We start from the raw sequence: 26,685 nt of genomic DNA, 5'->3' as shown, positions 1-26,685 counted from the left end.
ATCCCCTCAAAAAAAAAAAAAAAAAAAAAAAAAAAACCACCACGAACAACAGTTAACTGTAAAACAGCCTAAGGCAGGTCCTTCGGGAGATATCCAGAAGTCATTGTTATCACAGGAGATGAAAGTTCCACGCATGTTATCTTCCAGTGGGACAAGATGTGGAGGTGGAAGACAGTGATACTGATGATTCTGACCCGTGTAGGCCTTGGCTTGTGTGTGTGTTTGTATCTAGGTTTTTAACAAGTTTAAAAGTTTAAAAAAAAAAAAAATTAGGCCGGGCGCGGTGGCTCAAGCCTGTAATCCCAGCACTTTGGGAGGCCGAGGCGGGCGGATCACGAGGTCAGGAGATCGAGACCATCCTGGCTAACACAGTGAAACCCCGTCTCTACTAAAAATACAAAAAAAAATTAGCCGGGCGTGGTGGCGGCGCCTGTAGTCCCAGCTACTCGGGAGGCTGAGGCAGGAGAATGGCGTAAACCCGGGAGGCGGAGCTTGCAGTGAGCCGAGATCGCGCCACTGTACTCCAGCCTGGGCGACAGAGCGAGACTCCGCCTCAAAAAAAAAAAAAAAAAAAAATTAAACACAGAAAAGACTTAGAGAATAAGGATATAAAGAAAAATATTATTTGTACAGCTGTACAATGTATCTTTTAAGCTAAGTATTATTATGAAAGAGTAAAAAAAACTTAAAAAAAATTAAAAAGCTGTATTCCTGAAAAAAAAAAGTTTTAAAAATAAGTTTAGTGTGGCCTAAGTGTATAGTCATGTCCTAGGCCTTCACATTCACTCACCACTCACTGACTCCTCAGAGCAACTTCAGTCCTGCAAGCTCCATTCATAGTTAACTGCCCTATACAGGTGTACCTTTGAAAAATTCTTAATAGTGTATTTTTCTTGTCCCTTTCCTATGTTTAGATAACATAAATACTTACCATTGTGTTGCAACTGCCTACAGTATTCAGTATAGTAATATGCTGTAGAGGCTTGCAGCCTAGGAGCGAAAGGTTCTACCACCTGGCGTAGGTGAGTAGCAACCTATACCATCGAGGTTTGCACAGTGACAAAACAGCCTAACGATGCATTTCTCAGAACGTATCTCTCTGTCAAGCAAGGTATGATTGTACTACTGAATTTCAGTGTCAGCAACTGTGGTCTGGCATCTGTAGTACCGCCACACTCTGCCAGATTTACTGAATGCAGTTGGGCCTACTGTGCGAATAATGAATTTGCATTAAGTGAAGGTCCAAAATCATATTACAGTTGCATAAACAAAGATTTCATAGTAATTTAAATTTTAAAAAAGGAGCAGAAGAGTTGGGTCATAACCTAATAATAGAGTTTACTAATAAGCATGCCAAATGCAAACAGTGATTCAAGTAGTAACTCTGCACGCCGACATGTAAAGTGCAAAAGAGTCTTGCGCCTCAATAATCAGAGTTCCACCTCATCTTGTACACAAAACATCATTATCCAGGTCATTACATTTATCTTGTTATTTGAAAACACTTTTGGTTTTCTACTCAATTTGTAAACATCACTGGTTTGATAGTTGAAAAAAGCTATGTACAAAATGAGTTTATACCTAGTTCTGTACATACCTTTTATGTAGAAGAAACAATAAAAAATACTTTAAGTCAACAATGGGGGGTGTTTCATGATACGGTACTGTTTTCCTTTACATTGTCAGCTCCAGTCTACCTGCAGTTTTTGTCTCTCAACGTGGAATTGACCATCTACCATGTGAACACTACAATGTCTACACTGCCAGTATCCTCCAGGTCTTTGCCTCACTGTCTAGCTGTCACCAATGCTTGGCAAGTCCTTAGTCCTGGATGAACCCACTGTCTACTCTCCTTACTTCCTGACTCAGGTTGCTAAGTAGCTCTCAAGAAAATCATGTGACATGCAGTTTGGTACCACTATGAATGCATGGTCCCGGCCTCAGAACACCCTCATTGCTTCCTGTCAATCCTGCAACTTCCTGGGTCTGCCTTGTTCCAGTGCTGTCAACAATTCATTTAAAGATCTTCCACTCCTGAACTCCTAATGCCTTTACCTCCTTGTTCCCACTTCTCCCCATCTCCAGAAAATGAACTTGACTACTCTGCAGAATAAATAAAAGCCATCAAGTAAAAACTTCAAGTTTCTGTCACTACAGATATGAGTGTCACCCTGTTCTTTGTCCCACATCTGTTACTCCTATCTAAGGCTAATACTGTATTCCATCAACTCGAAGACGCACATCCCTTCACAGGTTACCATCACTTACATTGGGATGTGTCTTATAATGGATGACATGTCAGTGCACAGGCAGCATATTTTCCTTTCTTAATGGTATGTGCAATACTGATATGTCTCACAATCAATGGGGTCAAAGAGGCAATGCAAGGGGGCACCCTCCAAACCTCTGGATCCTATCTTAGGGACTTTGCGTGTCCTGGGTCTTCAACTCACAACTCTCTCCAAAGTAGATATGAAGGCCCAAAACATAAGATTGGGTCTTGGATCAATTCCTTGCTTTACAAATATTTCTCTATTTTTTTTCTAGCCAGAGTTTTAATGAGGGAACCGAATATAAAAAAGAAGAGGGTTGCTGTGTTTGTGCGCGGAGTGAAAGAAACTGCATTTCCAACCTGTAACTGGCCCAGGGACTGTCTGGCTACTGTAATTAGCTCCTTCTCATTATCATTTGAACACGTTCAAATCTTTAATCTCTTCACAAATGGCAACAATCACCTCTCTCCTGGACTCCACATTCTCCTCCAGCTCCTCCCACTCTCTCCTGTCCTCCTGCAAACCTTCATGGAAACTGACTACCCAAGGACATAATTTCTTCCTTGCTGCTAAAATCCAAGGCCATGTTATCTTTTGACCCCTCAGTCTTTAGACCAAAAGACCCCTGAGCTGTCTTTATCAGCGATGACCACTCCTGCCTTCTTGCCTGTCTACTCCTCCATGCTGTATTTCCCGTCCCCCTTGGCAGGTTTCCTTTTATGCCTTCGTTGTCCACTCTTTTATACTTGATACAGTTCAAAATCAACATGTCCCATATACTCATCAGCTTTCTTGCCTCGCCCTTCTGAATATTTCAATCTCTCCTACATCTCATCAATCACCAAACCTTGTCATTTATATTAATAGCTCCTAAATACCCTCCACCCTCAAATATCACTCAGTTTCATCCATCTATTTTCATTCCAACTGTCACCATCAGAACCTGGGCACCCTCATCTCTTAGCTGCAACACTATAAGAGACTTTCTAATCCACCATCTATACTGCAGCCACTGTGATCCTTCTGAAATGCAGATTTCTTCCCTGGTTTAAAACTCTGAGGTCTTGTAACGTTCTCAGAATAAAATCCAAACTCTCTGCAAGGTCCACGTGGTCCTGAGCAGTAAGACTCCCAGTTCCCCAGACTTAGCTTTAAGGTTCAGCAAGTGCTAAACTCCCCTGTGAGCTGCTTGCTTCTTCATCTAACCACCACGTTTCATCAATTCTAGGGCACATTTCCTAACATTTCAACATTTCTGAAATTGGGATGCACGTTATAACTGACAATGAATGTATCAGTTTAACTATTTTTTTCTTTCTTAGTGGTACACAAAATAGTGCATAATACAATTGATAATGTCAGAGTAAAAAAATGTGGCAATTCCTAGTTGTTCTTTAAATATCAGACTAAATGTCACTTCCTCTCCAAACCTCCTGTGACTCACCTAAGCCAGTCTAGGTGCTTCTGACTGAACATCCACAGTACCCGGTATTTGGCACAGCACTCAGCATTGTGTATATTACTTTTTTAAATGACTGTCTTCTTCTCTAGGCTGTAAATTATGGCAGCATAGTGCCTGACAACAGTGAGTGCTACATAAATGTTGAAGGAGTGTTTTTCTCAAACATATAAAGTTTAAAAAATACAGAGACAGCAACATAATATAAAGAAACTAGTTGATGAAATAAAAAACCACTAAGGCTAGAGACCTCAAAAACTTGGATTCACTTCCAGTAATTTTCATATCCCTAGACTTCAGTTTTCTCATCTGGAAATGAAAGGTTTAGACTAGCTGACACCCTAAGGCTTCTTCTAATTCTGAAAGCCTATGGTTTAAGTGAAACCCAGAGAACACGACATGCAGTTTTAATTTTGTGATGGCTAGCATTTCAGGGTCCACAGATTTCCTCCTCCCTATGTCCAGCCTGTCTTCGCTCCTACTTCCCCGGCCTTGATATAGACATGAAATACTTTTTGTAATTACTTGAGACTTTAAAGTTCTTTACCTTTATATGGAATGAACATCCATTATATCTTTTCTTTTTAAAGAAAGGTGCAGAACCTATTTATTATAAGTTGAAGTTGATTCTTAAATGTATAGGGGCCTTCAAATATAAATAGATATATATTTTCCTGATAGTGACCTTCAGCTAATTATAATAACAGAAAAGCTAAGAGGTATTTACCCAAACGAGTTGAAAACTTACATTCATACAAAAACCTGCACACAAATGTTTATAGCAGCTTTATTCATAACCGTCAAAAACTGGAAGCAACCAAGATGTTTTTCAGTATGTGAATGGATAAACTGGTGCATTCAGACAATGGAACATTATGTGATTTAAAAAAATTAGTTATCAAGTCATGAAAGCATAGAGGAACTAAAAATGCATATTGTTAAGTTCAAGAAGCCAATCAGAAAAGTACAGTATGTAGAAAATCCACAGTATGTAGATACCGTATGATTCCAACTACGTGACATTTTGGAGAAGGCAGAACTACAGGGATGGTGGAAAGATCAGTGGTTGCCAGGGGAGTGGGGGATGACTATGGGGAGCACAGGGGATTTTTAGGGCAGGGAAACTGCAATGATGGATACACAATATTGTGCATGTCAAAACCCATTGAGTGTATAATACAAATAGTGAACCCTAATGTAAACTGTGGAATTTAGTTCATAATAATGTATTGGCCAGGTGTGGTGGCTTATGCCTGTAATCCCAGCACTTTGGGAGGCCGCGGTGGGTGGATCACCTGAGGTCAGGAGTTTGAGACCACACTGGCTAACACGGTGAACCCTGTCTCTACTAAAAATACAAAAATGAGCTGGGCGTCATGGCGCAGTGCACCTGTTATCCCAGCTACTCAGGAGGCTGAGGCAGAAGAGTCTTTGAACCTGGGAGGCGGAGGTTGCAGTGAGCTGAGATCGCACCATTGCACTCCAGCCTGGGCAACAGAACAAGACTCTGTCTTTAAAAAAAACAAAAAAACAAAAAAACAAAAAACAGTATCAATACTGGAACATCAGTTGTATCAAATGTTCCACACAAATATGGGAAACTAGGGGTGGGAAGGAGAGGGAATACACGGGAACTTTGTACTTTCAGCTCAATTGTTTTGTAAACTTAAAATTGCTCTAAATAATACAGCCTATTAATAAAAAATGGAAATACAACCCACGACAGAGAAGAAAACTTGCTGTCTCTTTCACAATAGCAACTTTCCAAATAAAACTGAGAGCACAATACATAGACATTTGTCTGGTAAACTTAAAACCACTCAATGTACTTTAAAATTACAATCAACATACTAGCAATTACTTTTTCACACACTTTAATGTATCTGCCTCAAAAGGTTTTTTTGTTTTTGCTTTTTTTTTTTTTTGAGACAGTTTTATTTGCTCTTGATGCTCAGGCTGGAGTGCAGTGGCACAATCTCAGCTTACTGCAACCTCTGCCTCCTGGGTTCAAGTGATTCTTCCTGCCTCAGCCTCCCAAGTAGCTGGGATTACAGGCATGCACCACCATGCCTGGCTAATTTTTGTATTTTTAGTAGAGATGGGGTTTTACCATGTTGGCCAGGATGGTCTTGAACTTCTGACCTCAGGTGATCCACCCACCTTGGCCTTTCAAAGTGCTGGGATTACAGGCGTGAGTCACGGTGCCCGGCCAGGCTTTTTTGTTTGTTTTTTGAGACAGGGTCTCACTTTCGTTGCCCAAGCTGAAGTGCAGTGGCATGATCACAGCTCACGGCAGCCTTGGCTTCCCAGGCTCAGGTGACCCTCCCAGCTCAGCCTCCCAAGTGACTAGGATGACAGATGCATATCACCATGTCCAACTAATTTTTTGTATCTTTAGTAGAGATGGGTTTTTGACGTGTTTCCCAGGCTGGTCTTGAACTCCTGGACTCAATCTACCCACCTCAGCCTCTCAAAGTGTTAGGATTACAGGCGTTAGCTACTGTGCCCAGCTCAAAAGTTTTATTCTAGACTCAACAAGTGCTTCTTGGAAAGCTAGGAATATTGGTTCTTTTACTACAAAATTCAAAAGCAGCAACAGCAGAAGAGGAGGAGGAGAATAAAAAAAGAGAACTATTAGCAAGCTACAGAAATTTTTGTGATGAAAAACCCAGCTTCTCTTTTGTAAATAGCTGACATTGGATTGCTAGCTACTATAAAAGTCAAAGTACAGTCATCCCTCAGTATCCAAGAGGGATTGGTTCCAGAAACCCCCTTGGATGCCAAAATCCACAGATGCTCAAGTCCCTGATATAAAACAGGTTATTATTTGCAGATAACCTACGTACATCCTCCCACATACTTTTTGTTGCTTTTAATTTTTTTTTTTTTTTTTAGAGATGGGGTCTCACTGTGTTGCCCAGGGTGGGCTGAACTTGAATTCCTGGGCTTAAGTGTTCCTCCCACCTCAACCTCCCAAATAGCTGGGACTATCAGCGCATACCACCATGCCTAGCTCTCCTATATATTTAAATAATCTCTAGATTACTTATAATACCTAATGTAATTTACATGCTATATAAATAGCTGTTATACTGTATTGTTTAGGGAATAATGACAAGAAAAAAAGGTCTGTACATGTTCAGTACAGATGCAACTGTCCATTTATATTTCAAATATTTTTGATTGACAGTTGGTTAAATCCATGGATGCGGAAGCCACAGATAAGGAGTGCCAACTGCACTTGTACTTCTACCTGTCATTTTGCCTTTCAAAAGACTGGAAATGAAGAAAATGCACCAGAACTCAAAACCTGATGGAAACAATTAGGCAAGGACTCAGGAGCAAAGAATTTGAGCTGATGGGAACCTCAGAAATCATCCAGTCCCACCCTCATCTGCAGACGCAGGCAGCCGAGATTATCTGGCTGAGATGACTGAACCAGCTGCCATTGGGACCAGAACTCACATCTCTGACCATGCTCTTCCACCATGCTGCTGCTAATCTTTCTTAAATGATTGAAGGACAAATTCAGGGTTGTTTTTCTTCAAAACCTTCAGAGGAAAAGGAATTCATGCTACAGAAGGGAAGAAGGAAGCAAATCATAAATGAATGTTATCAGTCCTTTTTTCAATATAAACCACCAAATTCTGAGACATTTGGACATGGAATATGGTTTCCTGTGTGCTATCTGCCTGATGCCTTATGTGTAGTCAATCTTACATCTAAGGCAGCCTCATTTTTTAAGAGTCAAAGTATTCCTAACCAGTCTTCCCTTTCCACCCTGAATAACTGTTATGTGAGTAGGGTGGGACTGGCAGGTGAACTAAGAATGCCCCTTACATTTTTAAAGGATGGGGAAAAAACTCCATATGGTCAGCAAAGTCTAAAATTCTGGGAATGACCTTGGTCAGAGTCTCACTGCCCCTGGGCATCTTTTTGGCCCAAAGGCTAGACCTACAGGAAAAGGGCCAGATACTAGTATAGGGAACAGAAACCACTTGTAATATTAGATTATCAGACATAGAAACCTTCTAGAGGAGAAATCCTGGTAATATATACCAAAGTCTTATTATGTAGGTGTTGTTTTATTTTAATTAAAAAAATTATAAATAGGCCAGGCGTGGTGGCTTACGCCTTTAATCCTAGCACTTCGGGAGGCCAAGGCAGGCAGATCACCTGAAGTTGGGAGTTCAAGGCAGCCTGGCCAACATGGTGAAACCCCATCTCTACTAAAAATATAAAAACTAGCTGGGCATGGTGGCATACCCCTGTAATCCCAATTACTTTGGAGGCTGAGGCAGAATAATCATTCGAGCCAGGGAGGCAGAGCTTGCAGTGAGCCAAGATTGCGCCATTGCACTCCAGCCTGGGTAACAGAGCGAGACTCCATCTCAAGAAAATAAAAATTAAAAAATAAATAATTAAACAACCTATTCCATGTCTCCTCTCCAATTGTGAAAATAATCTTTTTTATGATTACTGAATGAAAAGTTAAAATGATGCTACTTATCAAGAAGAAACAGGAACATATTAAGTTAGGAGAAATGAAATTACTCTCTTAGAAACGCAAGTGCTGTTACTATATAATAGCCTTGAGCTACAAGCACAACAGGATCAGTGAATGAGTACAAGTACATCAAGCTTGTCTGAATGCGCGGCCCACGCCCCTCCTGTGTCCCTCAGAGACATCTTTGTGCTCTGCTGGCCCTCTCACCGCTAATGGACTTCAAGTCTTTGTACTCGTTCTCCAGCCCTGGACTCTCTAGAGAGGTTGTCCATGCTCACCACTCTGACCATCATTTCTGTGCTACTGATGCCTGAGTATTGTCCCAGTGTTGCCCTCGAGCTCGAAGTCCAGCCTCCTTCTTCAACTACCTACTGGACAGTGCTGCTTGAAGGAAGCTTTCTTTCACACTGAACGCATCCAAAAGTCAAACAAGAATTTCCTAGTCTGAGTCCAGGACTGTGTTGGTTGCTGTAGGAAGGCACTGGAGCACTTAGGTTTCTCACTTAAGTGAATCAACAATGAACTGGGGAAATAAAGAAGACACACAGAGTATTTAAAGCTTGTGCAACTGACTGGAAATCTCAGACAACTGAAGAGAGGAGGGATGACAATGTGCTGCCCAGTACAGCAGCCACTGGCCAAGTGTGGCTGCTGAGCCTTGATGTCTAAATTGAGAGGTACTTAGTATTAAAACATATACTGGATTCTAAGCTGGGTGCGGTGGCTCATGCCTGTAATCCCAGCACTTTGGGAGGTCGAGGTGGGCAGATCATGAGGTCAGGAGATCAAGACCATCCTGGCTAACACGGTGAAACCCCATCTCTACTAAAAATAAAAAAAATTAGCCAGGCGTGGTGGCAGGCGCCTGTAGTCCCAGCTACTTGGGAGGCTGAGGCAGGAGAATGGCGTGAACCCGGGAGGCGGAGCTTGCAGTGAGCAGACTCCAGCCTGGGCAAAAGAGCGAGACTCTGTCTCAAACAAACAAATAAACAAAAACCCAAAAAACAAAACAAAACAAACAAACAAAAACATATACTGGATTCTAAAGACTTAGTACCAAAAAAAGAGAAATACGTCATTAACAATTTTTCTGTTGATTTCACACTGAAATGGCAATATTTTGGATATATCAAGTTAAACATACATTATTAAAAGTAATTCTACCTGTTACTTTTTAAATGATGCATCTAGGCTATTTAAAATGATTTATGTGGCTCACATTTGTGGCTTGCATTATTTCTATTGAATGGTGCTGGTCTAGAAGTGGTATTGTTTTATTGAAAAGGATAAAGTTTAAGCTAGTTTCTCTGAAACCATTAAATAATTACCTGTTTTCATAAAGACTGAAAGTGAAACAGAGATTGAGAAACTAGAAGTTGTGACAGATCACAAGCTTTTTCAGGTGGGAGATTTTCCCTAACAACTATTTACTCTACACTAAAGTAGTAGCACATTATTTCACAAACAGAAAAAAAATGCCACAAAGCATGTATTCAATTAATAAAAAGACCAAGGGCCCTGGTGTATAATGCAAGCATGGCACACTCAGTTTACCCACATACTTGTTCTCACAGTGGTATTTCCAGCTTGCAACGCTAATGCTATGGCTGGTAGTCTACAGGTCATCCTGGACCCTAAGAAAAGGGAAGAGAGGCCTCACTCAGCAAAGCAACAGACAGAGGAATGGGGAATTCTGACCCAGTTGAGCTGTACCTCTGGGTCTCTTTTATATTATGTAGTGATAAATCTTCTCTGACTTAAGCCGGTACTTTTTGGATCTTTGAATCAAGCAGCCACCTAACAATCTCAAGTGATAAGTGGAGGATCTCAAAATCTGGATCTATTCTTACACCACAGATAAATTAAATGGGCATTTGTTTTGTCTAGCCATAAACTCTTTTCAGATCCTCATTTATGGGTCCATTACTGTCCAAAAAACCAGGGTATCAAAGCAATCTTGACACTCCCCTTCTTCAAAAAGACCTGACTCTAGCGCCATACCTCAAAGATAGGGACTCACATGGGAACCTACCCTTTTACACATCAGCATTTTCATGCAGCCAGAGAATACAGGAAGGCAATGGGAACTTTAGTTCTTCATGATTTTCAACAAATCATTTGTTTTATTTAAGAAAAATTAAGACAGCAACCATTTAATAACTATATATTTAATTTTAAAAAACTTTCAGCAAGCTGGAAATTCTGGTTACTCTCTGCCTAGTAAACTTTTGCCTTTTGTTTTTTAAATGAGAGCGACATCTGCTGGTGAAAAGGTAGATGGTAACTCTTTATATAAGAAAGCAACAGTCTTTTAAAACAGTTTTCTTTCCAAGAATTTTCTTTCAGCTAAAATTTTCAGGTAGTATTGTCATAACAGGGCCAAACAGATAGATTCCCACATTTTGCTTTTTCTAAAACGACAGGCTACAGTATGGACACGAAGTTCAGACTGCTGTCCCTTCAGACTTTGGAGAACTTTATTTCGAAGGAGCTCCTTTTCAGACTTTTCTACTACATTGTCATCTCTAAGATACCAAGACAGAAGGAACTTGCCTTGCTGACCCAGCCTCCTTAGCTTCCAGTCTACCCTTGCTAGGGTCTGAGCTTTCTCAAGTCCTGGCTGCAACCCCATTCTCTCTGCTTCTTTCCTAGCTATTTTAGTTGGCTTGAGTCTCATCATGCTCAGTCACTTCAGTATTGCCATCTGTAACAGCCAAGGCCCCTGACCTTCCTTCCTTTCACTATGCTTGCTATCCATGCTTCTGTATCATCTCAACCTTCAGTCATTTCCAGACCACCTGACACTGCCACACGTAGTCTCAGAAACAGCAATGAGCTGTTACCTACTAACACTAGCATAAGCACCCCCTGCCACCAAGAATTCCTCTCACTAACCTAACATGGACTGCCAAAACCCCCCTCCTGTAACGGCTTAAAACTTTTCCTGCACTCTGGAATCCTGATGCCATCCAGCTTCTCTCAACTATGGCCTGGATTTCTAGTTTACAGAGACAGAAGGTACTCATTCATTCAATAAATAGAGGTTTTCTACAGCTCAGCCTCTTCTGGGCTGTATCAATGAACAAACAAGAGATTCCTGGCCCTGTGGAGCTCATATCTTAGCAGAGAAAAAAGGTCAAAGGTCAATAATAAACATGATGTGTAGGTAAGAGACATGGTTCGCCAGGTATTAAGTGCTGCAAAAAAAAGGAAAGCAGGGTAAATAAGGGCTCAAACTCATTGTTTTCCCATGCAATCTGCCTATCATTCGCTCCATCCCCCAAAACATGTCAGCATCCTCACCTACCCTCTCCTTATTCAGAAAATATTTAATGGGTTCCTATTCTGTGCCAGGCACTGTGAATACTGAGTATACTAAAAAAAGAAATACAGTTCCAGCTGGGCATGGTGGCTCACGCCTGTAATTCCAGCACTTTGGGAGGCCAAGGCGGGCAGATCACGAGCTCAGGAGTTTGAGACCAGCCTGGCCAATATGGTAAAACCCCATCTCTACTTACAAAAATACAAAAGTTAGCCGGGCGTGGTGGTGCACGCCTGTAGTCCCAGCTACTCCGGAGGCTGAGGCAGAAGAATCACTTGAGCCCGGGAGGTGGAGGTTGTAGTGAGCCGAGATTGCGTCACTGCACTACGGCCTGGAGACAGAGCAAGGCCATCTCAAAAAACAAGCAAGACTCCATCTCAAAAAACAAAACATACACACACACACACACACACACACACACACATGGTTCCTGTCTTTATAGTTTATCATATAGTAGAAGAGACATTATCTTTAAAATGATTTCACAAATACAAACTTACACATTATATTGTAAGCATGATAAAAGGAACAGTGGGGCAAGAGAACCTAATTTAGGGATTCAGTAAGCTCCTTTGAGAAAGTGACAATTAAGCAGAGCCCGAAAAAGTATGTCAGGGTTAGCGAGGTAAAGTATGTCTGTGTGTGTGTGTGTGTGCGCACCTTGTACCTACAAACTCACTCCCACTCGCCTAGACAGTGCATGGAAAGGCCCTGAAATGGAAAAGAGCTTCTCGCCTTCGGGGGTTGAAGCCTAGCAGGGTTGTTTCACGTGGCTGGAGAGGTAGGCAGAGACCCTGGAAGGATTTTGGATTGTACCACTTGACCTGTAGTGGGAGAGCACTGGGTGGTTCCATGGATGGATACTCCTCAGTGTTCCCGCCTGGCTGCCACACTAGGAGAAGCCTGGAGCTTCCAGTTTCAGAGAGAAACTCTAGAGACAGGCTGCTACAATTGTTAACCCATGGTGAGCTGAACAGCTGTGCAGTCATGGGTTGTCTGAGCTCAACAAGCACTTCAAGCTGTTGAGGTCTCTGAGACCCTGTGCAGACGCCAGCGCCATGTGGCTGGGAGGAGGCAGTGGTACCCTCCTTGTTCAGCTCCTCCACCCCAGCAGGAACGCAACATGGGAAAAGAAGTTCCCTATGATCCACCTTACATTCCTCACCCTGGACTGAACACAGCAGGGGAGCAGGGAGCGGGAGCACGCTGAGGTGCTTCTATCTTATTCAATCACCCAAGTCATACTACCAACACAGTCTTTTCTTTAAAAATTTATTTAGAAATATTTAAGACATTTTTAAAAAGGCATAAAGACCAAATAATTAACAAATCTCCATGGAGTCAATCTCCAGCTTAAGAAATAAAATGTCCCCATTCCACCAAAGTCCCACCTATCTTTCCCTCCCTGACTGTATACTCCACCTTCCCCCAGCAAAGATCATCACCAATCAGAACTGGGGTTTTATCAATTCCATACACTTCTCCTGAGAGGGAGTGCAGTGGCTAAGAGTATGGACTTGGGGTTGAAACTTCAGCTCTGCCACTTCTTTGCTGGGGATCCTGGGTAAGTTACTTAGCTTCTCCATCCCTCAGTCATGACATCCGTAACATGCGGGCAAAGGCAGGGGGATAAAAGGGAGCTAAGAATCCCTTACTGAGAGAGTTCCTTGAGGACTGAATGCTAATCTATGTAAAGAATGGTTTAGAAGAGTGACTGGCACTTAGTACACAGTAAGCATTTATATTATAATAATCCTCTTTCTCTCAGAAGCAATGGAAACCACAGAAGTTAAATAATCATGTTAAACGAAGAACCACAGAGAATGACCTAAAGAAGGGAAGGAAGGCAGAGACTGCGGTAATTTAGAAGAGGTAATGACAGCTGTACTCAGGAATGGAGGATTAGATCTTAGTCTGGTTCTAAACCTCCCCCCTTAATTTGGTTCTCCTATCTCCAACAGTTTGGAAAGTGTTAGGGCACTAGATGAACGTTAATGAACAGCAATCCCATTATTTTTTAAATGTTTACAAAGCAAGTAGTCAAAGTGTTCTCTCCCACCCACCACCACAGGCACACCTGGTGCAGGACTCACAAGCCTGGCACACAGCTTATGCAGCCTCCCTGCAAGGAGAGCTGAGGCTAAGGATCTGGTTCCCCCAGTTACATGTGAGTGCATGTGACCTCGCAGGTACTGGCTGTGGGGGCCTGTAAGCATAGTACTGGAGACAGTGGCAGTTTCTGTGCAGGGGCCACATTGCCAACTGCTCCTTTCGTGGCTGTGAGAGACAGTGTTAGTGCTGCTTCCTGACCCCTGGTCTGCGGCAGTGGCACTGTGCTCTGGAAGCCGAGAGCCAGTGGGGCCTCTCAATTCTTCCTGGAGGTAGCAGCTCCTCAGGGAACTCCTTGGGGAGTCATTTCTGAGGGTCAGCCTGGAGTTTAGCCCGCTTTAGCCCTTTCAGTGATTGTATACGCACCCAGTCCCCCATATTTTAAACCCATTTCTGCTTGTAACAGCTAGTTTCTATATTCTTCAGTCAAAATCTGGTTAAGAGTATAGACTTTTTTAGCATGGAGTTTTATTTATTTATTATTGAGATGGAGTCTTGCTCTGTTGTCCACGCTGGAGTGCAATGGCATGATCTCGTCTCACTGCAACCTCTGCTTCCTGTCAAGCGATTCTCTTGCCTTGGCCTCCCTAGTAGCTGGGATTACAGGAGGCCGCCACCACGCCCAGCTAATTTCTGTAATTTTAGTAGACATGGGGTTCTGACATGTTGGCCAGGTTGGTCTGGAACTCCTGACCTCAGGTGATCCACCCGCCTCAGCCTCCCAAAGTGCTGGGATTACAGGCATGAGCCACGTGCCCGGCCCAAGTAGTACACTGAAATCTTCCATCTACCTAGACAGCATCACAGGACATGGTATGAGCTAGGAATATCACTGTTTCCTTAGAATGGTATCACTGTTAAAAGGACCCTCAGTTAGAATCCCCTGGGCTGCCACCATCAGTCTAAAGTATAATAACAAGTAGGTGTGAAATGGATGACAGCGGTATATTTTAAAAGTAACTTTTTATAGGTAAATGCTAACTGGGAGGGACATTTTAACCTACACATTTTAACACATCTTCTTTCTGAAATTTGAATGCAGCTTACAATTGGTGTATAAACATAACAAGGTTTCCTCATTCATGCTCCACCTCTGTGAATCGATGTGTCCTATGACTAATATCATCTCGGAACTTAAGAAACAAGCTTTTGTAAGATAAAGCATAGAACTTCTCTTATGCATGGACACCCCCACACAATGAAAAAAATTGTCAAAAATCAAGCAGTAACTCTAGCCATTTCAGAATATATATTAAAAGATTCAGAGTTTAACATTTTAAATTTAAATTTACTCAGATATAAGATTGTTTGCAAATGTGACTACGTAAGAGAACTATTCTCTTGTGCCAACATAATCAGTGATTCCAAGGAATATTTTTGTTATTACCATTTCTTCTGCAGCCTATACAGCAGCAAACATTGTGGCGAGAAGTTGCCTTAGAACAAAGGGATGGGAGCAGAAGACAGCTCTGAGTACGGAGGGTCCATCTGCTGTGCTCATCAGCAGTCCCGGAGGGATACAAAGCGGTGCCTTCTGTTTGTTCAGTGGATGCTTCTGGCTGATGCATCACCGTGGCAACGTTTGGAGCCCAACTCAAAATGAGCACAGACTCATTAACTACAAACTACATTAACTTAGTGTCTGCTGCTAATGAAAAATGCCGTTCAGAGGTATTTTCTATTCTAGCATATTATAGCTACCTCTCTAAAAGGTACTAAATGCCACTCTCAATACATCACAGATTAGATGACATAAATGTTAAAAGAAAGCAAAATTATTTTAATAATGACTATAAACAGTAAGAATCATTTCATTAAAAGGTTGCTTTGGCCCTTGGATACTCCTGCTGTAAGAAAATGTACTATTATCATATATGCAAGTATATCTAAGTTCTTTTTAAACAACAGGCTTATTTAGAAGATCAATTTAGAAAATGTTGCTAACAGCATATGTTAAAGCTGAGTAATCAAGACAGCATTAATGCACACTGGCTGTCCTATAATCTTCTCATTTGAAACACTGATCATAACACTCTCCAAGTGAGGCAACACACCGGACAAAACATTAAAAGCAAAGAAAGTCCACTGGGTGCAGAGCTTGTCAGTTCCCTTAACTCCTTCTTGACCACATCTCTTTTCATGCTAAATCATCCTGAACTGAATAAGCTCTCAGAACAAACGGCAAATCCTAAATCTCATGAAACACAGAAGATAAGCGGAACTGTTTCAAATGTGTTCTCCCAGGACTGATAAATTGTGAAATAGCAGTAATCCTAGGATATTTTCCTTCTGAAAGTGCAGAATCCTACAACCTGCCAGAAGAGGGAGCCAAAGTTAAACGACTCCAACATTTAGTAAGACAAGGCTGGTGCAGGAGGAGAAAAATTGGCCTTATTTCAAACTGATTTGGAAAAGCCTTCTTATTCTCTTAGGCAAAAGAGCACAACTCCTCTTTGATGCCTCGCATGGTAGACCAATCCCCATCTCTCGCTTTGGCCTCACTTCATACCCTATTTCACAGCTTCCTGTTTGTTTAGTTCACGGAAAATGTCATACTCCATCCGGCCACAGGCTCTTTACAAATGCTGTTCCCTCTCTATGTAGGAGTGTTCCCTGGCCTAGTTGGGTCCTGTTCACCCTTCAGATTCCATGTTGCATTACCCAGGGATGCCTTCCACAACTCCTGCCAAGTTTGGGCTCCGTTGTTGATGCTGTCACACAGTCACCATCCCAGTTAGTAAGGATACATGTATCACTGTGGTTGAGATTTATGCCCATTCCTCATAAGACTCAGCTCCATGAGAGTGGGAAGTGTATCTCTATTTTTTCTTCCCATAGCAATCAGCCAATCAGCACAGTACCAAGCAAATAGTAGGTGCTCAATAAATATCTGCTGGAACAAATGATTAGTTAGCCCACTTAGTTTCTAAGTTCTGCCTATTCTATCAATCATCACTACCCTTCCCTGTCTACCCCTGCCACTTAGCTAGTCAGCTGGAGTCTGAACTGTGCACTGGTCTAACTGCACCTGCTGCCTCCAGCCCTCTCTCTCCTCCTGTTTAATTCATCTTCAATTCTGCATGTTCAGTGATCTTTCTAAAGCACAAATCTCATGATGTCACTCTCCCACTTAAAACTCTCCAACTGCTCCCACTCTGGTCTACAAGATAATTTAAAATCCTTAGGAAGGTGTTCAAGGACTGTATGAGCCAGCTTCCCACATTCCACCTCTCTCAAAAGAGCTGAAAAACAGTTTCAACTCTTTTTTGGGGTAGCTGGCTCAGTTTTAATGACCTACTGGATGGGTTTAAGATGACTGGGATAAGGCAACCCTTCCTTGTCCTTGCTTTCATAGCAAACTTAGGGCACAACTGGGAGTGGCCCAGCTCTAGTATGCACTTAACTCATTCGTATCAGTATTTTCCTTTTCCAATTCTCACTTACTTTTAAAAATAGGTGTATTTTCTTATAGAGATACAAATATTTGATGAAAAGATGACCAAACCTAAATCCTTTCAGGTAGAAAGAGTGAGATAAATAAATCACAATCAACCTCACTGACCATCTGCTGGGTCCTCACTGCACCACCGGCTGCCACCTCACTCAGCAGCTCCTCTGCTGCCAACATTGTAAAATTTCCTTTTTGTACTTTCCTTAGAGCCTGACTTCTCACACCTGGAAGCATCTGTTCCCCTACCCGCCACTGGCCATGAAATGCTTATACTGACCTACTGATACCTGGCTGAGATAAATAAGTTACAATGTCAGAACATTTTATTGCATTCATTTGCATATACATATATTTGCTTATCTGCCTGGCTCTTCCCACTAAAATATCTCTTTGAGAACAGGGAACTTTTTAAAAAAAGCTTTTATTTTAGGTTAGGAGGTACATATGAAGGTGTGTTACACAGGTAAACTCATGTCATGGGGGCTTAATGTACAGATTATTTCATCACCCAGGTATTAAGCCCAGTGCCCAACAGTGATCCTTTCTGCTCCTCTCCCTCCTTCTACCCTCCACCCTCAAGTAAACCCCAGTGTCTGTGGTTTTCTTCTTTGAGAACAGGGAACTGATCTCTGCCATCTAACAGGTATTTATTAACTGTTTAAGTTAATTAATGAATTAACTAGCCATCTCTAGGTGGCAAAATGTGACTAATATTTAGCTCATTTATTAATGTAATCTTTAGTTATGCTAAAATCTAGATAAAATGTGATTCTCTTTGAAAGTGCATATTTTCTGGTATTACTATTTACAAGTAACTACACACACAGAAAGAAGGGAAATGACTGAGGCATGTAGACAACTAAGCTGTAGTGATGAGTCTTTCTGCCCATCTCTAGAGGCCAATTTACTATCAGAAACCAATCTGGAAAAAGAAAATAAATAACAATGAAAAATGGGCAAGACTTCAAAAGACGCTTCACCAAGAGAGATGTACAGATGACAAATAAGCACATGAAAATAAGGTGCAACATCATTAGTCATTAGGTTAATGCCAATTAAAAGTGTAATGAGATACCACTACATACCTATTAGAATGGTGAAAATTATGAAGATGACCATACCACGCATTGGTGAAGATGTAGAACTGTGAAATAGTATAAACACGTTGGGAAAGAGCTGTGCAATTTCTTGAAAAATGAAACATACACCTATCATATGCATTTACCCAAGATAAATGAAAGTATACAGCCATATAAAGACTTCTACATAAATATTCAAAGAAGTTTTACTCAATAGCTCAAAACTAGAAAAATGCAGATGTCCATGAACAGGAGAATGAAGAGGATAAACAGCTGTGATACACCTACACAATGGAACACTGCTCAGCAATAAAAAGGAATGAACTACAGATACACACTACAGCATGGATGAATTTCAAAAGCAATACACTGTGTGAAAGGGGCCAAAGGGCACAATGTAGGAGTCCCTCAATACGATGTTCTAGAAATAAAAACTCTTTTATAGAGGCAGACAGCAGATCAGTGTTTGCCTAGAGACAGATGGGGGGAGGGTGGGGACAGAAGAGATAGATCAGAAAAGGTCAGGAGGACACCTTCAGGGATGATGGGTGTCATCTTGATCATGGTGATGGTTTCACAGGTGAATACATGCCAACTCTTATCTAATTGTTCTCTTTAAATAGAATGTCAACGATAACTCAATAAAGTTGTTTTTAAAAAACACAGAAAAGAGCGGGCGCCTATAGTCCCAGCTACTTGGGGGGCTGAGGCAGGAGAATGGCATGAACCCAGGAGGCAGAGCTTGCAGTGAGCAGAGATCGAGCCATGCACTCCAGCCTGGGCGACTGAGTGAGACTCTGTCTCCAAAAAAAAAAAAAAAAACCACACACAGAAAAGAAACTGGTCTGGGTAACAAATGATTTCTTGGAAAGCAGACTGTCAGCATCGTTTAGAGTTATAAACTGTAACTTTGTCTAAACTTAGAAACTGCCTTTGTGTTTAAAGTTTTAGTGAAAAGTTATATGAAACAGAGATGTGAACTTTCACTTTGTCTGAGACTCAGGAGAAATGCCCTCGGGAAGCGCCCCCGGAGCCTTCCTTGCTCACCAGGCTCACTTCCTTTCTTTCACAATTTGTTCAAGAACTTACACGTTCATGTACCTACTTGGAGGCTCTGGCAATACATTTTTACCCTTTTGAATAACCTATATATTTTTTAAATGTCTCATCTTAATACATTCTTTTGTTTCCATGGAAAAAATTTAATATTTATTACATGTCCCCCTTGGAATTTAACAGTAAAATAAACACTTCAAACATAAAACAACATAGCCAAAGAAAGAAATATCCAATATTTCAAAACCTAAAAGATGCCATCCCCTGAAGATATCTCATACAATCAATTTCTTAGGCATTTCCTTCAGCCTTAAAAACATCCTAAGTGTCTAAGTTCCTTCCTAAAATTAATAATTACACTGATAACAAATACAGAATACTTATGTCTCCAGCCCCATTATGTGGCTGTAGAAAAAACATGAAAAACATATATTTCTATGTATGACTATAAAATTGGGAAGATATGCTATAAACCTCAATTCTCACTACTTTTCATTCTGATTGATAGAAAACTTTATATGTTTAGAATGAGCCTAAGCACACTGCCAATACTTTGTGACTCTAAAACCTCCATCACTCAATTGAAGACTACCGGAAGACTACAGCTTCAACTGACTTACATTATTAACAAAAGAACCTAGAGGTTTTGTTTACCAATTACAAACTGAACGCATGGTAAAGTTTAATACCTCACTGCAAAACTGATATTATACTCTTTACAAACAAGATTAGGATACTAATTAAATGTATGAATTTAGGCTGAGCTGGTGGCTCAAGCCTATAATCCCAGCACTTTGGGAGGCTAAAGTGGGTGGATTGCTTGAGTGTGAGACCAAGCTGAGCAACACAGCAAAACCCTGTCTGTATACAAAAATACAAAAATTAGCCAGGCACTGTGGCATGCACCTGTAGTCTCAGCTACTTGGGAGGCTGAGGCGGGGGGAATCACTTAAGCCTCGGAGGTGGTGGTTGCAGTGAGCTGTGTTTGTGCCACTACATTCCAGCCTGGGTGACAGAGTTAGACCCTCTCTCTCAAAAAAAGTATAAATTCACATGTACATGACTTAAAAATCGTAATTCAGGCCAGGCGCAGAGGCTCACGCCTGTAATCCCAGCAGTTTGGGAGGCTGAAGCGGGCGGTACATGAGGTCAAGAGATTGAGACCATCCTGGCTAACATGGTGAAACCCTGTCTCTATGAAAAAATACAAAAATTAGCTAGTGGTGGCGTGCACCTGTAGTCCCAGCTACTCTGGAGGCTGAGGCAGCAGAATCGCTTGAACCTGGGAGGTGGAGATTGCAGTGAGCCAAGATTGCACCACTGCACTCCAGCCTGGGTGACAAGCAAAACTCCACCTCCCAAAAAAAAAAAAAAAATCATAATTCATTAATGATATGGAGCATGAACTACAATGGGTCATGAAGATATTCATTTTCATACACGGTAAGATTAACTTTGAGCTTTTTGTACGAAAACATCTACTTTATGAACTTAAATGTGGCTAAAACCACTGAATTAAATTTTCACATTTATGAGAATTATCATAGTTAATCATTAAAAAAAACCCTCACTCAATCCATGAAAATACTCAGAAAACAATACTGAAAACGTAGGCTCCCAAGTCATCACATCACAAATAAAGCTATTATTACCTGTGGCTAAATTAAGGGCAGTGCCGAAAATAAAGAAAACTGATTACTCATGATGGTCATAAAACCCATGCCAGTCGGAAGTGACACTTGGACCCCAGTTACTCCACAGAGAACTACAATGTACAAGTTAACGGCAACAGGATTATATCTGATTCCCTTTTCCCCCAGTATGAGAGCATCAGGGTCTCACTAAGGGTAACAGGTCACCGTGTTCGGCTGTCTCTTTCTTTGGTCACCAATGCAAAGACAATATTCAGTGGAATTTACAAAGGGCTAGTTTGTTTATGAATAGGCTCCCACAGAGGTTTTCAAATTGCTTGGTGCAGCTCCTTGAAGGGATAGGGATCCAGGAGTGCTAACTGTGGGGGAGCAGTGGAGAGTCCATATAAATATATATTTATGTGTATGAATTCATAGAGAGACGCATTCAAGGATGGGTAATAAACTGTTAATGGGTAAACATCTCAGGATAGAAGAATTTCAAGTGAACTTTAATTTCTCTTTAATCTCAAATTATTTTCAATGAGAATATGTAACTTTTGTTTTTCATCACAGGAGGGAAAACTAAGAAAAAGTTGACTACGACAAGAGTCTGAGACAATCCAGGAAAAGGCCTCCAGGTATAGAAACATGCCCAGATTCCTTAAGAGTGCAGGACATCAACCCCACTGGAGGGTTTGCAGACTCAGAGGCATAGAGGAAAATCAAGGGGGAGTCAAGAGGAGGAAACTGATGAAAGCCAAAGTGAATCAACTATTTGAGTGAAAACCCCCAGGGCTGAATAACAGTGTATCTCCCAGCTGCACAGATAACGTGGTTCCCATCATCACATCAGGGTAGGACAGGGGGTATGAATGTTGGCAGCATAGTGTTTCACATGAACGTACTCACTTGGCCTGAATCTTAAAAAGAAAATGACCCAAAGAAAGACATCACAGGTCAGAATTTGAAAAGATAGCCAGGAACAAAATTTCTGTTTAGTGGTAATTTTACAACGCAGACTTTCTAGAAAGCTAATTTTCAAATTTGTGGGGGGAGGGTAGGAAAGCATGCTATGTATTAGATTAAGCTATTCAAAAAAGATATATTTCTAATTAGCTTCAGTTCAGCATTAGTCTTTTAAATAAAAATTCATAGTTCAAGTTTGATGGTTATAGCCAGATGCAAACTTTTTTTAAGTATAATTAATGCTATAATGAAGACTCATCTATTAAGAATGGATTAGAGTAGCTAATATTCTCCAGGAGAAGGTAGAGGGGTATCATAGATGAGCATGCCATATATTCTAAAACGTTTCTTGAAAATGTTTAAAACAAACCCATATTTAAAGCACTTCTATTACTGAGAAAATTAAGTCAAATATAATGCTAAATAATTGGGGCATGGCTTTACTAATACTACTAGTTGAGTGGTGTATAATACTGCAGAGCAAGGGAATTTCTAATTGATTTGGTCTAGTTTGAGCTAATTATCAAAACCAAAATTATTCAAACTTCTACAGTGTTAATTGATTCAGTATATTATACAATCTAATTTATAACTGTAGCCTCTCTCTTAAGAGTATCCAACTCTTGAACTCTCTCAAATTGCTAAACACTTTCCTATATTCAAACAACGCAGGGCCTTGAGACTTCTGGGTGCTGCTTTGTGGCAAATGTGGCCCCTGCCCTCATGGACACACAATCTGGAGCAAGGGAGGGAAGTCAAAACGCTAGAATGTTAGAAAACCGTCAATTTTATATGTGAACACTAATACTAGTACTATAACATGTATCATATGTACAGTCAGGCCAGCCTGTGTCACCCGACAAAAGTGTCTAGTCAGAAAGTTGGAACCAGTATTTCTCAGGCAATGAATTTTGGTTTGAATCAGTGATAATGAAGAGTCTGAGAAAAACGTAAACCTTGATGCTGCTAATATTCATCAATGAATTACCTAGCAGTACTGTTAAATTATTTATAATTCAAAAAGCCTCTTTTGTTTGGAAAGACATTAATTATTACTACAACCCATTCTAAGGCTAGCTAGTAGTTACCGATAAACTGTACCCAAAGGAACAGTATTTTAGAGGATACAGAAGGATAAGAGAAAAATCCAGTAGCGTTTGGAGTTACCAATGAAAATTCTCAACAGAGGCCGGGCATGGTGGCTCACGCCTGTAATCCCAGCACTTCGGCAGACCAAGGAGGGGGCGGATCATTTGAGGTCAGGAGTTCGAGATCAACCTGGCCAACATGGTGAAACCCTGTCTCTACCAAAAAATACAAATTAGCCAGGTGTGGCCATGCACGCCTGTAATCCCAAATTACAGGGTGGGGGTGGGGTGATGCTGAGGCAGGAGAATCACTTGAACCTAAGGGTGCGGAGGTTGCAGTGAGCCCGAGATCACGCCACTGTACTCCAGCCTGGGCGACAGAGCAAGGCTCCATCTCAAAAAAAAAAAAAAAAAGTAAAAGAAAATTCTCATCAGAACAGTAATAGAAAATAATAGCTCTGCATAAAGTGGTGGGACAATATAATTCACAATCACTATTCAGTAATACGCAATTTGTCACTACTTGAGGAGAAAACAATGAAAATGATGAAGAATATAGCTGGTACTAAATCAGACTGAAAAATTCAAAATGTTAAAACAAAAAAAAAAAAAAAAAAAGAAGAAATGGATGATCCAGAACAGTTAATTCTGTATTTTGAAATGACAATAGTAAGAAACCATTGTTTTTCATTCAAGATCATAAATTCATACACAACTATGTACCATAATAACCCTTTAGAACCCTTCTGGAAAAGTGTTATGTAAATTCACAGTGCTTCTGAGAGTATAAGAGAGAAAAATGTCCTCTTTGCTATGCTGCTCATGTGACTGTAGTCTAGAGGCTTAGAGACCTGGGCTCCCTCAAGTCTTGTTTTTACCATTAACTGGTTCTTAAGCAAGAACCAGCCTCTTAATTCACACTAGGAGATGATCTGTAAACGAATTCCTTTCCTGTTCAACTATGAAGTTCAAATGAGATAATATATATAACCTTAACTTTGAAAACTATAAATGTCTCACAAAAGCACAGTATTACCTGTGAGAGTGCATGTGTCTACATGTACAGTTGTGTACATGTGATGGTCCAGTGGAAAATAAAAACTTCAGAATAACAGTTATAGTGAACCTGTACTGAGCACCAGTTATATGGTAGGTACTGAGCCATTTTCCTGCATGATCTCAATTAGTCTTTTTTCTTTTACATTTTATTTTTAATTGACAAATAATTGTATTAAGTCTTTGTAACAGCTTTATGAGGTATGAACCATTCACTACCTTTCTCATTTTAAATACGAGATACCTGAAGCCTAAAGAAGTGAAGTAACTTGTCCCAAATTAAACAGAGCTAGTGTATGTGACTCCTGAGTGTATGCTCTTAACCACTGGGAAATAACATACAGGTATAAAATGAAGAGGCTTGGAGTGTGGCTTTCCGTTCGTTCATTCTGAATCTCCAGCACATCACAGGAGTGCCTGAGTTACAGCGAGAAATGTGTGTGTTTCCACCAACACCTTTTATGATAACCAGCAAATTCTGGACTTGAAGGATAAAAAGAGAAATCTTTTACATATCAATAAGCAAAGAGGGAATCCAGAAAGAATGTACCGTTTTTATTATAAAGGATAGTTGGCAATGAGAAACTGGAACCTTAAAAAAATGCAGACATCCTTTCATTGTTCCTATTCAAACTGAATCAACTTTATCAGTTCAATCCTGTTTGGTGGAAATCAAACCAAAAGAAAATGTAAAAGCATTGCTTGGAAAGCTAATATAACATTCTTCAGGCATTTCTGATTAACCAAATGCCAATGAGATGTGGATGTAAAACCAGTGATAAATGAGGAATTTCACAATGAATAATAAAAAATAGTTTCAAAGGCAGGCTTAGATTCTCATTTTTTAACCATCAATTAAAAAAAAAAAGTCATCCTGACCATAAAAATTTTGGTACCACCATATATGTACCCCCCTAAACATAAATAAACTTACCTTTGGTTTTTTGATCAGCAGCCTGAAAAAAAAAAAAAGAAAGAAACTCTTTAGGAATAATGTGTAGAATGTACACATCTATGAAAGTTTATAAGCAAACTTTTAGTATTGAAAATTTTTAAAATGAGTTTTTGCCCAGTTAATTTATGACAATTTATTAGTGGGAAAAATGTGTAACTGTCTACATGCCATTGATTTCATATCAATATTAATCTAAAGGCACAAAATTCTATCTGGAGCTCATTTAAACTCTGTAATTTTAACAGGCTCTAACAGGTATACAGTTTAAACTACAAGATACATTAAACTAGGTAAGAACAAAGACAAATGGCATAACTTGGTATTTTAAATGCCAAAAAATTCAAGCTTGACTATAAAGTTTACAGTAGGGCTTTTATTTTTAATTTTTACTAATAGGATTCATAAAAGAACATTTGCCAAAGCTGCAAAAACAAACAAACAAACAAACAAACAAACATTTCTAGCTTTTCTAATAAGATCAGTTGAATGGCCCTTTCTTCATTTATTAGACATGGTTGTTCAGGACAGTTCATTTTAAGTAGAACAACATGGACACATGTTACTACCAGCAACTAAAACACAGCTTCCTTAAAACACAGCTCTAACACTTCCACTTCCAAGTTAGACATTTATGGCTGTCACCTGTATTTATTTCACCGGCAGAATATCTATTATTTGATAATTATAGACTTGGCGTATTGATTTAAAATGTAACAGAATGAAACTTTGTCATGTAATGGCTATGATGATGCAAATGAGACACACAATGATACAAAGACAATGAAGTAGGAACTTCAGCCAAACCTTTTTCTGAGCACCTTCCTTCTTTTTCTTTTCTTCCTGCTTTTTCTTTTTCTTTTCTTCCATCAAACGTTCCTCTTCTTGTGTTTCTTGCTCTTTCTCCCTATTAAATACAAAGAAAACTAGTATAAGTTTGATGATCATGTTAAGTCAAACAATGAAAAAGTATTAGCTGCTTCAAGTCTTAAGTCAGAATTTCGCATATGGAATACAGAAGGACCCTCTGAAAAGGTGCTAGAAAGGGACACTTCCCTAACAGCACTGCAGGTTGCCCTGACTTCTTCAGTAGCCAGCTGTCTCATTCATTCAGCCCACATTGTTGAACACTAACCCATCATCAGGCATTGCTGGGGATAAGGGCATGATACGGAGTAAGATACAACTCCTACACTCAAATAGTCTGTATTTGAGAAACACAGACCAGTATTATTCAAAGTACTATCTCAGGGACCACCATCATTAGAATCATCGGGGTACCTATTAAAAAACATAGATTCCTAGTTTCCACCTTAGCAAAACCAAATCAGAATCTTTGGAGGTGATTCTTATGCACGCTATAATTATGTTTGTTTGATAAGCCAATTTTATTAAAGACTCCACACAGCATGGTGAGCTAGTATAAAGATACACTGGGACACAACATAGAGCAATTCTGCTCAGAAGGGGTCACAGCAGCCTATGAGCTAGTGCTGAAAACCTGTAAAGGAGTTTGGCTGGATAGGGTGTTATGTCAGTGACCGAGTCATCGACTATTTGCTCCAAGGTCACCCTTAAACACTTGCTCTGCAATAATGACAGAGTTCCTTTAAACAAATCTCCTTTCAGTGAGTACAACATGGAGCTTTCTCAGTAGAGGGCACCCTAGGGACACTGCAGGAGGAAGGTGCCCTTCTGCTGTTTCTAGCTGCTGGGGGAAGAGGGGGTAGGCG

The 26,685-nt window shown here is 40.4% G+C and overlaps 1 protein-coding gene across 1 annotated transcript in view; it reads right to left on the bottom strand.

The window, feature by feature from the left end:
- The window catches only part of TNRC6C (trinucleotide repeat containing 6C), a 104,470-nt gene extending 78,684 nt beyond the window's left edge, over positions 1-25,786 (bottom strand). Inside the window, exons 1-2 of the mRNA XM_025363097.1 lie at positions 25,760-25,786; positions 24,935-24,956 (exon numbers count right to left, since the gene is read on the bottom strand). The gene's annotated coding sequence lies outside the window, so the exon portion shown is untranslated. The remainder of the gene's footprint in view (positions 1-24,934; positions 24,957-25,759) is intronic.
- Between the last annotated feature and the right edge of the window lie 899 nt (positions 25,787-26,685).

Source organism: Theropithecus gelada, chromosome 16 (assembly GCF_003255815.1).
Source record: "Theropithecus gelada isolate Dixy chromosome 16, Tgel_1.0, whole genome shotgun sequence".
Classification (NCBI taxonomy): domain Eukaryota; kingdom Metazoa; phylum Chordata; class Mammalia; order Primates; family Cercopithecidae; genus Theropithecus; species Theropithecus gelada.
Note: the sequence above shows the minus strand (reverse complement) of the source record. Positions and strands in the feature narration are given on the sequence as shown.